General features: G+C 46.2%; 1 pseudogene; it reads left to right on the forward strand.

Annotated features, from left to right (window-relative positions):
- LOC133091954 (potassium-transporting ATPase alpha chain 2-like) overlaps positions 1 to 17508 on the forward strand; it is a 99028-nt pseudogene that overhangs the window by 74033 nt on the left and 7487 nt on the right.

Below are 17508 nucleotides of genomic sequence, written 5' to 3' on the forward strand. Positions count from 1 at the left end.
TCCTCAGCTGTGTGGATCAAAACACACATTCCAAGGAGCTTCTGGTCTCCCCCAGTCGGGTTGGAGAGCCCTCACTGATGGTTTGTTCCTCTTCCCCTTCAAAGCATGACCTTAGTGATAAAATTTACCCCAGCTAGGTCTCCCTGGTAACAGGGATGTTGGCCTTCCCTCTCAGTGTCTCTCTCTGTCTCTCAGTGTCTCTGTGTGTCTTTCTCGGTGCTGTGTGCATGTGTATCTCTCTCAGTCTCTCTGTCTCCCAATCTCTCTCTCAGTCTGTCCCTCTACCTCGCTCTAATTTAATGGGCCTGTCTCACGACGAAGCAAGCAGCTAACTCCTGTGTTCTGTCCACAGTTGCTCAAGCTGTGTTCCAGGGCGTTAAGATGTGCTCCATGACAAGCATCCCAGGCTCAAACCCACCATTCAGGAGGCTCTGGCTGGAGAGGAGAGGGCAGAGCTGCACGGTGGGTCCACATGCGGGCCTTGCAGACAGATGGCTGCACAGCGCTGGGCTTCCCCCCTCCCTCCTCTGCACCTTTACATTCTTAACCCTGTAAAATAAAAATGATAATCATAACATCTACCTTGTAAGTTTTTGTGCACATTAAATAAGATAGGTAGGAGTGACTTAGCACACAGCACTCAATATTAGCTCTTATCATCCTTCTGATTTGAGGCCAGGGGAGGCCTTTAAGATCCCCAGAAAATGACAGTTCCTTGGCAGACACCCCAGCCTATGTGGTCTGGCCCAAAGACAGGGGGGAATGGTGGAAGCTTCAGGAGGGCGAGAGAGAAGTGTGGCTCCATCACCAAGCTGAGCAGAGACTCTCTGGGGCATCCCATCTTGCAGATGAGGAAACTGAGGCCAAAGACACAAGGCTCTTAACCAGCTAAGCTCTTCACCCCAAGCCCAGTGATCCTGCCCCTTCAGCAAGTCAACTTGGAATTTAGCAGAAATGACGAGGGGGTGCTGGGGAGCAGTGAGTGGGGAAGGAGGCAGGAGGGATTCTGAAACACCTGGGCCCCAGGCCTCGATGCTGACCAGTCCTGCAATTCCCCCAGGCTTCACGTTTTTCCAAATTCTGCTTCTCTCCTTCTCCATCCCCCTGGAAAGCCATTGCAGGCAGGCCTCTCCCAAGCCTCTGTTTACAAAATTATAAGCTTCCTTTGTCCCCAGCCTCCTCTGGTTACAATAATACTCATCGGCTCTCTGGCTCTCCGGAGCTTTCAGGGGCATGGAAAATGTGACTTCACTCCTCAAGGATTTTCTGCTTTAACAAAACGCTATGGAGGAAAGAAACAGAAAAAGAACGACTCTGTCCATCGTTGGTAGAAAAGGCACCAGGGCTCCCGCCTCCCAGCCCAGAGTTAGAACCAGAAGCCCAAGCGGGTCCGCAGAGATGGACAAGTGACCTCACTTACCCAAGGGCTTGGTGGGCTCTGAGAGGAGCAGAGAGGGAAAAGGTCACTGAAGAGAAGTTTCAAAGGCGGAAGTAAAGTCATCTGCCTTGCCATTCCCCGGTCTGGCTAATTTATGATTTCTGCGCTTGGTTATTTGTTCAACCAATCAGTCAACTACTTACTTGCTTCAGATGTTTAAAGTGAGGGGCTCTGGAGTCGACAACCTGGGTGAGTATCCTGCCTCTGCCACCTGCTAGCTTCTTCACACTGGTGATGGATTTCACCTCTCCATGCCTCGGCTTTCTCATCTGTAAAATGGAGACAATAAAGTACTGACCTCATAGGCTGTTGTGAGGACTCATGAGATAATATATGCAAAGGGCTTAGAAGTGTGCCCGGCAGATTGTAAGCACCCAATAAATGGTGGCTATTACTGTTGTCATTAGTTCCAGCCAACCTTCCCCGAGAGGACCATCGTGTCCGATGCTGACTGTTGTGGGGGTGCCAGTCAAGGCGCCTACTGTCTAGAAACCTGGCCCCGGACTCTCCCAGGCAAGCCCATTGCTTCAGGCCTTGAACAGTGGGGAGGATTTGCTAGGTAGCCTGGCCCATGAGGAGAAGGGCTCCGTGAGCATGTGCAGTGGGCAAGGCTGTGTGGAGCTCCAGGAAATTCAGAAATAGCAACCATACATGGTCTCCACAATTTCAGGTGTGCAACAAATGTCATTTTTAAAAATGTCTTTGAATCAAGTTAAATCTGTCTCTAAGCCCACGCCCCACCTGGAGGCAGGAAATTCAGTCTCCATCATTAATGAGACGCCCACCCAGCCTCTCTCTCACCAGCGTTCATGGGGAGGGGCGCACGTGTGGTCGCTGGCCGCTTGTCCCCACTGGTTACTGCTGAGACGCCCGGGCTAATGCCGCGCAGTCCTCAGGAGCCCAGAGGCTCTGCTGCCTCTGAGCCAATTAGTGCCGGAGAAACCCGGTCCCAGAATCATCACACAGTCCGCCCAGGGGTCCCGCGCACCGCGGGCACTGAGGGGGGAGAGGGCGCTGGGCCTCGGGACTCTTCCCTCAGGCTTCCCCTCTCAAAGAACTCAGGCTTCCAGGGGGAAAATGCCAGAAAGGACTAGTATCTAAGCAATTCCTACTCTCCACCCTGCAGCACCAGCCTCCAAAAGCAGGGGTTTCAAACGGGCAGGCTGTCGGCATGAGAGTTAGGGGCGGGGCCGGGAAAAATACCAGGAGAACAGGACATGGATCCCCCTCTCTCACACAAGTGGATGACATGGCTCCACCTCCAAAGAGGGACTTCCAGGGGACATGACAGGACATCTCTACTCCCTCCCCTTACCCACAGGCACAGCAGCAGTAAGCCACCGGGGATTGTTCAGGGGTAACAAAAAGCCCTCCAGGAAGCCCGTCTGTCCTCCCCTGAGCCTTCCTGAATGCCCTGCCCTCTTGCCATCCCCTATGTGCAGATGCCCTGGAAAGGTCTCTACCAAGTGGAATCAGTTGTCTTATCACCATGGCCTCGCGGCGGAGGTCAGGGAGACAGGGCAGAGTAAGGTTTTTTTTGTTTGTTTGTTTTTTTGGCCGTACCTTGCAGCAGCATGTGGAACTTCCCCGACCAGGGAGAGAACCCACGTCCCCTGCAGTGGAAGCATGGAGTCTTAACCACTGGACCGCCAGGGAAGGCCCAGGGCAGAGTTAACGTTTTGATCAGGAAGTAGCGCTGGTCCAGGAAAGAACTTGGAATTTACTTAGGACTTACTATGTACTGGGTGGTTCCACAAACACCCTCCCTGTTCACTGCAACTGCACAAAATGAGTGCTGTTACTCCCCTTGGATGAGGAGGAAACAGCGGTCCCACAGGGAGAAGGTTCAAGGTCACAGACTATAGTGTGAGGGAGCTGAGACAGAACACCACCGATATTCACCAACAATAGTAACAGTGAAATGACTTAACGTTGCTATGACTACTCCCATTTTACAGATGAGACTCTGAGGCGCAGCCACTAACTAGTTGCCCAGCGAGGATCAGGAAGGCTGATCCTGAGGCCCAGTGTCTTCACCACTACATTTTTCTCCTCTGGGTGAGGGGCGCTTGGTTGGAAAGTCCCAACTGTTCTGAGAATTAGAGGTCAGACTAGATTCCTGAAAATGACTACAGCTCTATCCAAGGGCACTAGTGCCTTTGTATAGGACTTAACAACTCACATTATTTTGAAATAAAACTTTTATGAAAATGAAAATGCAGATTTTGTTTAATCAATTAAAGCATTGCTTTGGGAAGCAGAAGATAAAACTTCTCCATTCCTCGTTGTCTCCTCCCCTCCCTGGCCCCCTCTTCAAATCAGTGGCCTGAAATCCTTAACCCTTTTAAATGAGCACAGAGATTTCTAAAGAGATGACCCAAGGGTGCTGAGAGACAAAGGAACACACACTGTCAGAACGAAGGACCCTTGAACAGATGAGAAAACAGGTCCAGATTACAGGATCGACTGGCCCAGGGTCAGGCACACACACGTGTGCACACACGCAGGTCATGCATGCTAGAGCTGGGGCTTGCACAGCCAGCACCTGTCCTCCAGCACATCCACACCGTACACACCATACACACAGCAGCAATCTCTCCTTGAGCCCACCCCCTACACTCCCTGGGCCGCCGTGAGGCTCACACACGGGTAACGACTGCCCCCTGGTGGGCATAGGACCACCTCACGACCTGAGCTGTGATTAGGTCCTCCTGACATAAACCCCAGGCCTGGGGGCCAGGATGGAGGCTGCTCTGGAGACTGGACTTCCACCGCTGTGGGTCAGGGGTCTTAGGACCAGGGGAAGAAGACAGCAGAGACTTGGTATTGAAGGTCAAGTTCCACTGAAGGCCGACTCTGAGGAGAAGAGCAAACAGGAAGTTTACTGGGGAGCTTTCTAGAGATCAACACCTGTGCTGGGGAGGGGACGCAAGCAGGGCAGAGCTTTGGAAGGCTCAGCTGACCACGCAGGAGCGCTGAAGTTGGGATGGCCCTTCAGGAGGGCTACCAGATTTAGTAAATAAAATTACAAGATCCCCAGTTAAATTGGAATTTCAGGTAAACAGTGAATAATTTTTTAGCATGAGGATGTTCCATGCAAGGTGAAGAGGGTGTCTGGGGAAAAGGGAGTGGCATTGGAGGGTAGGAGCAAAAATATTGGTCAGGGAATAATGAATATACAGCTGGCACTCCATATCTGTGGTTCCGCATCTGCAAATTCAACCAACTGGGGATCAGAAATATTGGGGGGAAAATTCCAGAAAGTTCCAAAAAGCAAGACTTGAATTTGATGCACGCAAGCAACATTTTACATCACATTTACATTCTATTAGGTATTATAAGTAATCTAGAGATGATTTAAAGTATACAAGAGGTTATATGCAGTACTACGCCCTTATAGACTTGAGCATCCACAGATTTTGGTATCTGCAAGAGTCCAGGAACCAATCCCCCGTGGATACAGAGGGATGACTGTACTAAGGATAACGGGAGGTGATTAGGTCATGAGGGTGGAGCCTCATGAATGAAATTAATGTTCCTGTAAGAGACCCACAGAGCTCCCTCACCCCTCTGGCCATGTGAGGACACAGCAAGAAGGCACTGCCTATGAACCAGGAGGAGGGCCTTCACAGGAACACGACCGTGCTGGCACCTGGATCTTGAACTTCCCAGCCTCCAGAACTTTGAGAAATAAGTTTCTTTTTCTTTTTATTTATTTATTTATTTATTTTTGGCTGTGTTGGGTCTTCGTTGCTGTGCACGGGCTTTCTCTAGTTGCGGTGAGCGGGGGCTACTCTTCGTTGCAGTGTGCGGGCTTCTCATTGTCGTGGCTTCCCTTGTTGCGGAGCACGGGCTCTAGGTACGCAGGCTTCAGTAGTTGTGGCATGTGGGCTCAGTAGTTGTGGCTTGCGGGCTCTAGAGCTCAGGCTCAGTAGTTGTGGCACACAGGCTTAGTTGCTCCGCGGCATGTGGGATCTTCCCAGGCCAGGGCTCAAACCCGTGTCCCTTGCATTGGCAGGCAGATTTTTAACCACTGCACCACCAGGGAAGCCCCAGAAATAAGTTTCTGTTGTTTATCAACTCCTCAGTCTGTGGTAATTTGTTACAGCAGCCCAGATGGACTAAGACATGGCTTAAATATTCAAATGGAAAAGCAAAGATTAGAAGAATGCATTTTTTAAAAGCATGACCTAATACCCTTTAAATATAAAGACAGGGATACCCTGAAATTAAATGAGTGGAAAAAAAGGTATACCATACAGAACCATACGAGGGCTGGAGTAGTTATATGAATATCTGATAAAATAGACTTCAAGATAGGATAGTACCAGAAATAAAGAGGGATATTTTATAAGGACAGAAGGATCAATTCACTGGGAAGACCAATAACCATACATGAGTATACAACTATCAAAAGGGCTTCAAAATACACAAAGCAAAAGTTGACAGCATTAAAAGGAAAAAGAAACCATTGCACAATCATCACGGGAGATTTTAACACCCTTCTCTCAGCAATTGATAGAATAACTAGACAAAAATCATCAGTGAAGAGCTGTAAATGCAAAAATATTATTCAAGGATCTGAATGATGGTCTAAACCATGTTATCCTAAGTGATAGTTAGAGACACTACACCCAACTACAGAATACACATTCACTACAAGTGCACACTGTATGTCCACAAGATTGACCATAAAACAAGCCTCAATACATTTAAAAGAATTGAAATCATACAGAATATTTCTCTAACTCGACTAAATTAAATTTTGAAATCAAAAATAGTAAGATAGCCAGAGAAACCAAAAAGCACATGGCAAGATTCTTAACACACGCATTAGGATGTTTAAAATTTAAAAGACTGACAGTACCAAATGTTGGTGAAGATGTGGAGCAACTCGAACCCTCATACAGTACTGGAAGAAATGTAAAATGATACAGCCACTTCCAAAAACTGTTTGGCAGTTTCTTAGAAAGTTGCAAATATACTGACCATATGACACGGCCAACCCACTCCTCGGTATTTACCCAAGAGAAATAAAAGCAAGTGTCCACAATAAGACTTGCACAGAATTGTTCACAGCAGCTTTATTCTCAATGGCCAAAAAACTGGAAACAACTTAAACATTCATCATTTAAGTGAATGGATAAACAAAAGTGGTATACCATACAAAGGAATACTATTCAACAGTAAAAAGGAACAAACTACTGATAAATACCACGAAAGGCTGAATATCAAAATTAATATGCAGAGTGAAAGATGATAAAACTAAAAGAGTATATATGGTATTACTCCATTTATAGAAAATTCAAACTAATATATAGGGATAGAATTAGTGGTTGCCAGGGGCTAGGAGAAGAGGGAGGGATATACTGCAAAGAAGAATGAGGACCCTTTTGGGGTTAATGGAAAAGCACTGTATCTCAATTATGGTCATAGCTTCATGGCTATCTACAAATGACAAAATAGTATACACTTTAAGGGGATTCCATCTACTCGGTGTTACCTATGTCTCAAAGTTGATTTTTTTTATAATTTCAGCATAAAGATATTAAAAACATGATCAAATGGGACCATTCTAGGAATGCCAGGATAACTCATTGTTAGAAAAGCCATTAATATGATCAATCATGTTAAGAGATGATTTAACATATGTGATTATTTCCATAAACCCTGGAAGACATTTGACTAAATTCTGGATCCATTCGTGATACAAAAAATTTAAATTAAATAAAATAGAAATGTATGGATATTTCCTTTACTTGATAAAACATCTTTAACAGAGAGCCACAGAAAACATTCATGATTAAGTCAGCAATAAGATGAGGATTACTATATTTGCTTCCTATTGCTGCTATAACAAATTACTACAAACTTCATGGTTTAAAGCAACACAAATTTATTATCTTACAATTCGGAAATCTGAAATGAGGCACACTGAGCTAAAATCAAGGTGTTGGTGGGTCTCTGTTCCTTCTGGAGGCTCTAGGAGAGAATCCGTTCTTGCCTTTTCCAGCTTCTTGAGGCCACTTGTATTCCTTGGCTCATGCAATCCCATCACTCTGACCTCTGCTTCATACTCACATCTCCTTCTCTGACTCTCAACCTCCCGCCCCTTCTTGTTAGACCCGCCCAGATAATCCAGGATAATCTAGCTCTGACCTTTAACTTAATCACATCAGCAAAGTCTCTTTTGCCATGTAGGGTAGCACATTTACGATTCTAAAGATTAGGATACGGACATCTTCAGGGAGTCGTTCTTCCTACCAAACTTACCAAGTGCATTCTCTGCAGACAAGGCTTCTGAAGATTGGGTGCACAAGATGACCTATTCAATGGATATCAGCTGGCCTCTCTACCCAGACAGCCCAGTGTTTATTCAATGGGTTCATGAACAAAGTGGCCATGATAGCAGGGGTGGACTTCATGCAAGAGCCCAGATTTCCCTTCCCTGAGATTATTCTGAGTATGCAATAGCAGAGAGGCATACTGAGCACCCAGTGCAATAGTTCACCACCCTATTAGACACTTTCCATCATGGAAGGGGAAGTGATTTGTCCTTACTGGAGTAGAGACTTCCTGGAATATGGATTTGTCTTCTCTGCCTGTTGTTCCTCTGCCAGCAACACCATTGTTTCTTCCTCTCAACATTGTTTCTGTCCAGGAAAGTCATTTTAGATCAATGGATAAAAGGCTTATTTCCAAAGGATACACTAGACTTATCATGGATCTCATCACCCAAAGAAGCTGGAGTAATAGAACAGCCGACTAACGTGTTGAAGATTTCATTACAACTTTAGCTTGGAGTCAACACCTTATGAGTGTGGGATGTCATTTGCAGGTCGCAGTATATGCTCAGAACTGGGGTTAAGATAGGAGACTGTTGTGCTTATAGCCAGAAATACACATATGCAGGAACTAAGGAATAGAAATAGGAGAGGTACCCCTCTCTATTAACCCTAATGGGCCCTTACAGACAATTTTTCCCATTCCTTGGGCTAAGCTGATGTAGACATCTAAGTACCCAAAGGAGAAAATCGTCCCCTAGGAAACCAAAAATGGATCCACTACACGTAGGAATAGGAACCTGTTTCCTAGCCATCTGGGTCTTTTTTATGCCATTAAATCAACAGGCAAAGGCATAAGAATAAGGCAAAGGGGGAATAAGGTTGCATCACAGGAATAAAGTTCCCTGTGTGGCAGCAGGGAAAATATGTCAAGAATCCAAGTGATCCTCTGGAGCCTCTCCAAATATGGCCATGTTCAGTGGCAAATAACTGGAACATTCTAGCAACCCAATAGGAACAAGACCATCAAAGACTCAGAGGCCTCAGGAATAGTTTGGGGTCACTCCACCAGGGAAATACCCAAATGACACTACAATCTCATGACCAGTTGCAGATAGGAGGGCTATAAAAGCCACCCAAGTTCTCTTGCTTTCTTTGTTACTTAAAAATAGCAATAATAATTTCCTATTTTTCCCTTTTTCTTTTCCCTACCATTTTTTATAGAATGTGTTTGGGTGGTTAATTTCATCATTTAGTCCGTGGGCTACAAAATATCCAGATGTCATTGTAATTAAACAAGAGGGAGAAAGCTCATCACCAAGTGATGATTGAAATAACTAATGCAACTCTGGGTGTCTCATCAGCTTTGTAGGAGATCATGAATGTGTTTTGGTTTATAAGAAATGATTGTATTATATTCAGAGGGGGAATGTTGTTCCTACAGAAGTTGTTTGTAAATTTAAGTATGGGTAAGAGATGATGATTAGTAAAGGGATGGAATTTGATGGATGGGGTGGGTTGGTGCTCAGCCTCCATTCTCCCCCTCCTCTGGTGTGTGTTTCTGTGTGGCAGAGGCTGGACAACTGAGCGCTACATTTCCCAGGCTCCCTTGCAGCTAGAGTTTTAGATGTGATTTACACTCTGTCAGTCAGAGGCACTCAAGGTGTTTGAAAGCAGAGGTGGGGTTTTTCTGCTTGTGCTGTTTCCTGCTGGCACACACAGCCATGGAGGTACTGGTGTTTCTGTGGCAGCATTAACAGAAGTCTGAATGTCCAGCCACAAGCTCAAGAGTGCTGAGGTCATTCTGCTGGTCAAGTCAGAGCAGCTCTGTGTGGTTCTAGAGCCCGCAGTGATAGCTCCTTCATGAAGGCAGCATCCTGTTCTCAGAACCGACCAGCGTGGCTCTGGAGATGGCAGCTCCCTGACTCCGGAAGAGTCACAGATCTCTTGGGGATTATTTCTGAAGCAGTTCCTGAAATCTTAAGCTAGCATCTGTTTTTTTCAGCCCTCCTGATAATGTTGAAATCCATTTAATAAATTCCTTCCCCGTCAAACTATCTAGAATGGATTTTGTCCTGCACCATAATCCTAACCACATAGCTGTGTTCGTGTAAAAGCGAGATGTTGATTTTCAGCTTTTAGATTTAACACAGAAATAAATTGCTGAAAGAGAAAATGCAGACTACGAACTTGACAATATACAAGTGACCACTAGTTATTAATCAAAATGAATCATTCTGTTTTCCTCTTCTTCCTGGGCACCTAAGTAGAATACATTTCCCAAAGTCCGTTGCAGTGAAGTGTGCCCATATGATAGAGTTCTAGCCAATGGAATGTGAATGAAATAACACATGCCACTTCCATGCCTGGTCCATAAACATCCCCCATGTACTCTTGCCCACACTCTTTATTCTTTCCAGCTGGCTTAAAAGCTGATTATTACCATGGAAACCACATTGATTTGTCGTTGAATTCATAAGGTTTCCATCAGACTAAATCAACAAATGACCTGCCAACCTATTCATCTTCCAGTGCCATTACATGAACAGTAAATAAACCTTTATTGTCCTTGAGACATATTTGTTTCATTTGTGTTTGCATCTAGTATCACCCTAACAGATATGGTAAGTAAAACCACACATGCAAAAAGTGAGAATAGGTGAAGGAAATGGGCCCGAATATCCTCAATTTACAGAACTGGGGAATCAAGACACATTTTTATAACTTATGTACCAAGAAATAAGGAAGCATTTTATTTACATAAATTTGCAAAATAAACAAAAGAGGAACTAAAAGTAACGATTTGGCAGGAACTGGGATTATATGAGTTAGCAGTCATCTTTCACAGCAGAAAAAGACTGGATAATCTCTTAAACTGATCTTCAAGAAACAGGAATATAGCATGGGAGAGGAAATCACAAACAAACAAAACTTAAAAACAGGAAGTTAAAAGATATAGAAAACAAATTTATGGTTACCAAAGGGGAGAGGGAGGGAGGGACAAATTAGGAGTATGGGATTAACAGATACAAACGACTATACATAAAATAAATAAGCAACAAGGATTTACTATATAGCATAGAGAATTACATTCAATATCTTGTAATAACCTATAGTGAAATACGATCTGAAAAAAATAACTGAATCACTATGCTATAGACCTGAAACTAACACAATATTGTAAATTAACTATACCTCAGTTTAAAAAAAAAAAAGAAACAAAGTTAAAGTCCATGTGGATGAAGCGCTGGGATAAGGAAGGATGGAGCAGGGCTCCAGGGTCAGCTTCGTGAGCATGTGATCCATACAGCTGCAGAGGGCCCTGCCCTCAGGAGGGCCCCATTCTTGTTTTAATGTTCTGCTGTCAACATCATGCCATTCTCAATGAGTGTATCTTTGAACTTGTGTTTTGTAAGTCAAGTCAAATGGGCCCATGGAGCATGCCCATTAGCATAGAAGACTCAGCAACAAGCTTGTCCCCTATTCCTTGCTGCCCACACACATACAGCGGTTGGCAATGTCCCACAAGCATAGAATCCAGTGGATGCACTATGCGTGGGAATCCAGCAAGACTAAAAGTGAGTACGAGGTAAGCATTTTATATCTATGACTGGGTAAGCAGGACACTGACAGCCATGAGAAGCCACACCTTCCATTTGAACCAGAACTTGCTTTGAACTCAGAGAAAGGCAATGGTGTTCTAAGAAACACAAACAACCAAGGAACCTATCATCACATTTTTTTCTTGTTTGCATCTCTTCCCACTATTTATGCTGAAAATTATGACACAGAAGGAAAGAAAGAGATGAGAGATGAACCCATCAAAGGCATTCTTCATTTCTTTTTTTTTTTTACATTTTTTTATTTGAAGTATAGTTGATTTACAATGCTGTGTTAGTTTCATGTGTACAGCAAAGTGAAATATACATATTCTTTTTCATATTCATTTCCATTATAGGTTATTACAAAATATTGAATATAGTTCCCTGTGCTCTACAGTAGGACCTTGTTGTTTATCTATTTTATATAGAATAGTGTATATCTGTTAATCCCAAACTCCTAATTTATCCCTCCTCTCCCTTTCCCCTTTGGTAACTATAAATTTGTTTTCTATGTCTGTGAATCTGTTTCTGTTTTGTAAATAAGTTCATTTGTATCATATTTTAGATTCCACATATAAGTGATAACATATATTTGTCTTTTTCTGTCTGACTTAACTTCACTTAGTATGATAATCTCTAGGTCCATCCATGTTGCTGCAAATGGCATTATTTCATTCTTGTTTATGGCTGACTAGTATTCCATTGTATACATATACCACATCTTCTTTACCCATTCATTTTTCAATGGACATTTAGGTTGCTTCCATGTCTTGGCTATTGTAAATAGTGCTACTATGAACATTGGGGTGCATGAATCTTTTCTAGTTACAGTTTTCTCTGGATATGTACCCAGGAGTGGGATTGCTGGATCGTATGTAACTCTATTTTTAGTTTTTTAAGGAACTTCCAGAATGTTTTCCATAGTGGCTGCACCAATTTACATTTCCACCAATAGTGTAGGAGGGCTCCCTTTTCTCAACACCCTCTCCAGGATTTATTGTTTGTGGACTTTTAATGATGGCCATTCTGACTGGTGTGAGATGATACTTCATTGTAGTTTTGATCTGCATTTCTCTGATAATTAGCTATGAAAGACATTCTTCATTTCTGTTACCATATTTTCTATTTCTAGCATTTCCATTTGATTTTCCCATAGTTTCCATCTTGCTTTTGAAATTAGCCGTCTGCTCATCCATGCAATACATCAGATGAATGTCAAAAACATATTGCTATATGAAAGTAGCCATAATTTATGATTCCATATACACAGCATTCCAGAAAAGGCACAGCTATAAAGACAGAAAACAGATCAGTTGGTTTCTAGGGACTGGGGATGACAGGAGAGGATCGACTACAAAGAGGAGCAAGGGAACTTTGGCGGTGAGGAAATATTATATATTTTCATTACAAAAACATATAGGTTAGTGAAAATTCATAGACCTGTAGACCTAAAATGGTGAATTTTACTGTTATACAAATTATATAATCAATAAACCTTATTTTTAAAAAATACACCAAATGCCTGCCATTACACATACCCCAGAAGTGCTAAAATTTAAGAAACTGCTGATGTTAGGTGTTGATGGAGATGGAGAACAATGGGAATTCTCTTTCATTATTGGCAGGAGTGTAGAGTCCTACAAGAACTTTGTAAAATCATTTGACAATATCAACTGAAGTTGAACATATGAATACCCCTTGACCCTACCATTCCATTCCTAGATTTACACCCAGAAAGAAATTCATAAGAGTGAACATCAAGAGACATGTACAAAGATGTATATAGAGCTTTATTCGTAGTAGCCCAAAACTGGAAACAACACCATATACTTAATAATTCATTGAGCTCTACATTTACATACACTTGCATTTATGTTCTTTTCTGAATGTATTTTATGCTTGTCTATACTTTATAAAAATGTACTCTGTAGCAAAGTTTGCTTGGCCCTGCCCACCTCCACAGCCTACACTCCCTGTTCACAACCCCTGCCCCAAACACGCTCATCCATGGGCACCATGGCCTTTCACCCTCATGCCTGTGCACGCTCTTCCTGCTGTCTGGATATTTCCACCTGTCCCCCTCTATACTCTTCGTCTGCATGGAAATCTCCAACTTATACTTCAAAACCCAAACCAGATATTACCTCCTTCCAGAAGCCTTCTTTAAACTCCCACGTCACACACCTTCCTCCACAAGGCTGAATTAGACATTTCTATTTTAGTTTCTCTATGCTTCAGGTGAAGGTTTATCAACCTCAGAGCTATTGACAGTTTGGGTTGGATAATTCTTGTTGTGAGGGGCAGTCTTGTGTATTTTAGGACATTTTTTTTACATCCCCAGCCTCTACTACATGCCAGGAGCACCACTCCCCCACCCCGCAGTTATGATAAGTGTCACCTGGGCAGGCGAAACCACACCTGGTTGAGAACCACTGCTTTAGAGAATCAACAAATAACATCCTCTCCCCACACCTGAATTCAGAAGCTACTGAGAGATTGGCCAAAAGTCCTGAAGATGAAAATCAAAATGTTAGTGACAGAGCTGACTGAAGAACGTGACTTTAGATCCATGGCCACAGAACTGTTCATATATCACTCAAAACTAGAGCCTCCTGTCCCGGACATGAGCAGTGCTGAACAGCCACAGGCCCCTGCACAGGACAGGGCCCTCGCCAGTGAGGGGGGAGACCGGAGTGCAAATGCCCTGAGAACATACTGGCTCGGAGGGAGAGAAGGCTAGCAGAAGGAGCTGGACAACTTGCTCGATTTCTCCTCACAAATTCCCAACCCGATGAGGCACTCATCCTGACATGAAAAAGACTGAGGGGTGAGGAGAGAGGCCAGAAACTCCTCCACAGGAGAAATGGCTATGCCCCTACCACTGTGTGCCTCCATCCTGGGATGGCGGTATCCTCATCACCTGGTCTCCCATCTGAGCCCTGCGTAGACAGTGGAGGGCAAGGAGCAGGTCCTGTTCATCTCTGCATCCTCAGTGGCTAGCACAGGGCCCGGTTCCTGCTAGGAGCTCAGTACACATCCTTCTGTGCCTCTGTACCCACCATCGCCACTACTGTAGTGTGCCTGCTATAGCCCCAAAGTATCTCCAGAGAAAACCACACTCACTACATTGACTCTTGAAAGCCACCACTCTATCCCCCATGCGCCCTGTTCCTGGGCCTCACTCACAAAGGGAGCCTGACACTAGGGGGAGCTCAAAAGTATTTCATCAAGTAAGCTCTGGCCGCCCCGGGCACTTCCTCTGGCCTTCCAGCCTCGGCTCGCAGTACCACCAGGGGGCGACATCCCCTTCCAAATTCCTCTACAGCCGCGGTCCCCAAACTTTTTGGCACCAGGGACCGGTTTCGTTTCGTGGAGGACAATTTTTCCATGGACCGGGGGTGGCGGGTGGGATGGTTCAGACGGTAATGGGAGCGATGGGGAGCGATGGGGAGCGGCAGATGAAGCTTCACTCGCTCGCCTGCCGCTCACCTCCTGCTGCGCGGCCCGGTTCCTAACAGGCTGCGGACCAGCACCGGTCCGCGGCCCGGGGGTTGGGAACCCCTGCTCTACAGCCCCCATTCTTAAAACCAACCTCTGCCCCAGAACCAGGGCAGAGGCAGCAGGGAGGCCGAATGCCCACTTTCCTCTTCTAAAAAGGGAGAGAATTCTGGACCAGGCGACTGGCCTCAGTGGCCACAGCTGGACGTTGGGCTGATTCAGACACTAAACTGTGACATCCTTGAGCTTGAGCTGCCTCTCTGTGGCTTCACCTTCCCTGCATTCCCATGAGGTTGGCTCTCTCCTACGGAGTCCAGGAGCATCCCCAGCTTCTCCAGAGTCGGGGGAGGTGACCCCTCCCCCTCAGGGCTGTCTCGGGGCTCTCCTGGCTCCGGCTGGGCAGGAGGACCCCATATTGACCCTCTGGTTTCCCACCACCCCACCCCGCTTTGAGGGTGTCCCCACTCCCTCTGTGGGCCTGCTTCCCTGTGCCATCCATGGCCAGGCCTGGATTCTTCCCAGATGCATCCTAGAGACTGTGTCTGGCCTTACCAGCCTCTTGGTGACTGTTCTAGGATCTCTATCACTGGCTCTTTGGACCAGCCAGGCTCTAAGAGATCAAGTGACCTGTGGAAAGTCCCTTCCCCACTCTGAGCTCAGCTGTCTTGCTTGCAAAGGGCGCAGTGAGATGAGATGGTCACCAGGTCATATGAGCCCTGAGTCTCTTCTGTAAGCACTATACTTGCTGTCTCCCTCCCTCCCTCTCTCCCTCCCTCCCTCCCTCCTTCCCTCCCTCCCTCTGGCTCTTCTCTGATCTCACAAGGCTTCTGCCTTCTCAGGACCCTACCTTCAGCGGGCTCCTGCCCCCTCCACATCTACACCTTTCTAGATAGACTCACAATCTTAAGAAGCCAATAGATGTACGTTCTCATTAATTCAATTGTCACCTTTTCTGAGTCTTAGTTTGCTTATCTGTGAAACGAGATCCTGTGCATCTCCCATAGGACCTGCCATATCGTAGGCAGTCAATAAATGTTACTTCGCTCCCAATATTCCACATGAGCACAGGGCTAGACACTCTACATATATAATCATGAATATGCACATAATTTTGTCAATTACCGTCCCATTTTATAGGCAAGGAAACTGAGGCACAGAGAGGGCAAACTGGCCTGGGGATCATGGGCTGAAACTCGGGCTCCAATTGCGAGGACCTGAGGGCTGCTCCTCCCCAACCATACGCTCTTCCTCCATGCTTCACATGCCAGTGAAAGGAGAAGTTTTCTCATCTTTGCTTCCCAGCTGGTTTATCAGAGTTTTGGTCCTGCATGGGCAAAGGCACCCACCATCCCTCCTTTTTGGAGAAAACAGGTTTATTCACTCATTCATTTATTTTTCTTTTCCATCAGATTCAGCTTCTCTTTCATAAAGACCTGGGGCACTGTGGTGAGATCAGAGGCCCGAGAGTGCTGGAGAGAAATATAGATGCTTATTCTCACTCTCTTCATGGGGGTCATTGACTGTGAAGAAGAAGGAAGTAAACTAACCAAGTCCAGGGGATGCAGATGCCTCATGCCTGGTTCTCAGACCCAGAACCCTGAGGACGGGAAGCAGCTGTTTTCTGTCTTCATAAGCGCTGGACTCTCTAGAAATGCGCTCGCGCAGAAGGAGGGGACACGAGGGTGAGCAGAAGAAAACTTCCAGAGTGTCAGATCATTCTAAAGGGCAAAGAGAACAGAAAGCTGCATCGTTGGCCTGGGAGAGACACTCGTCTGCTTGCCAGCTTGACGGAGAGGGTGGACTTCGGGCTGGCTGCAGGGGCGTGGACAGATTGGCCTTGCAGACCCAGGGAGTAAGGACACGGGGATGGGTCATGCAGGGCTGTGAGGAGACACCTAGAGACATCACCTGTCCCAGAGGCCCCGTTAAAGAAGAGGGCACGGAGGCTTTGAGAGGGGAGTTCTCTTGGCCAGCCCCTAGTCTACCCAAATCTCCTGGCTGCTAATCCAGTGCCCCTTCCACTGGCCGCCCCCTGGGGCCAGGGCCTCACTGGCTCCTGCCACCACTGACCACCTGCGTGGTCTCCAGCCCTGCCCCCAGGTAAGTCATGGAGAAGCTCGGGACCAGCTCCAATCTGCCAGGAGGGGTAACTGATGCTGGGAACAGAAGCCACCAGCTCTCCGTCCCCGCCACTCCCCTGGAGCTTTCAATAAACAGCCTGCTTCTAAGTGCCCGATTACTCTCAGCTTCCAGCTCTCAACCCACCGCGTCCCTTAGGCCTTGGAAGTTGGCTCAGCCAGCTGCCCACTGTGACCTCCTTCCAGAAGGTGCCTCGAGTGCCTGCAGTGCCCCTGTTGGCCACTGGAGGGAACCTTAGGCCCACTACTGCGCTGAGAAGCCATCCCCAGTGTGGATATAAGGCTGGAGGAGAAAACACGCAGATTGGAGAATCCTAGCCCGGGCTGGACTTTCCGAAGTCCTCCCTCAGCTCTCCCCCGTCCAAGCCTAGGCCCCTCATGTCCCCAGAGGTCCCTGGGAAGGGAGGTTCCCCTGGTCTCCATCCCCCAAGAGGGACCACCGGCAGCAGCTACAGCCAAAGCCCTGTCTACTGGTGGCTCGACTGGGTGGGGACTGGGAGGGGCTGCTGGGAGACAGGACAGGAGGGGACAGAAAACAGGGAAGGAAG

The sequence above is a fragment of the Eubalaena glacialis genome, chromosome 1, assembly GCF_028564815.1.
Source record: "Eubalaena glacialis isolate mEubGla1 chromosome 1, mEubGla1.1.hap2.+ XY, whole genome shotgun sequence".
Lineage (NCBI taxonomy): Eukaryota > Metazoa > Chordata > Mammalia > Artiodactyla > Balaenidae > Eubalaena > Eubalaena glacialis.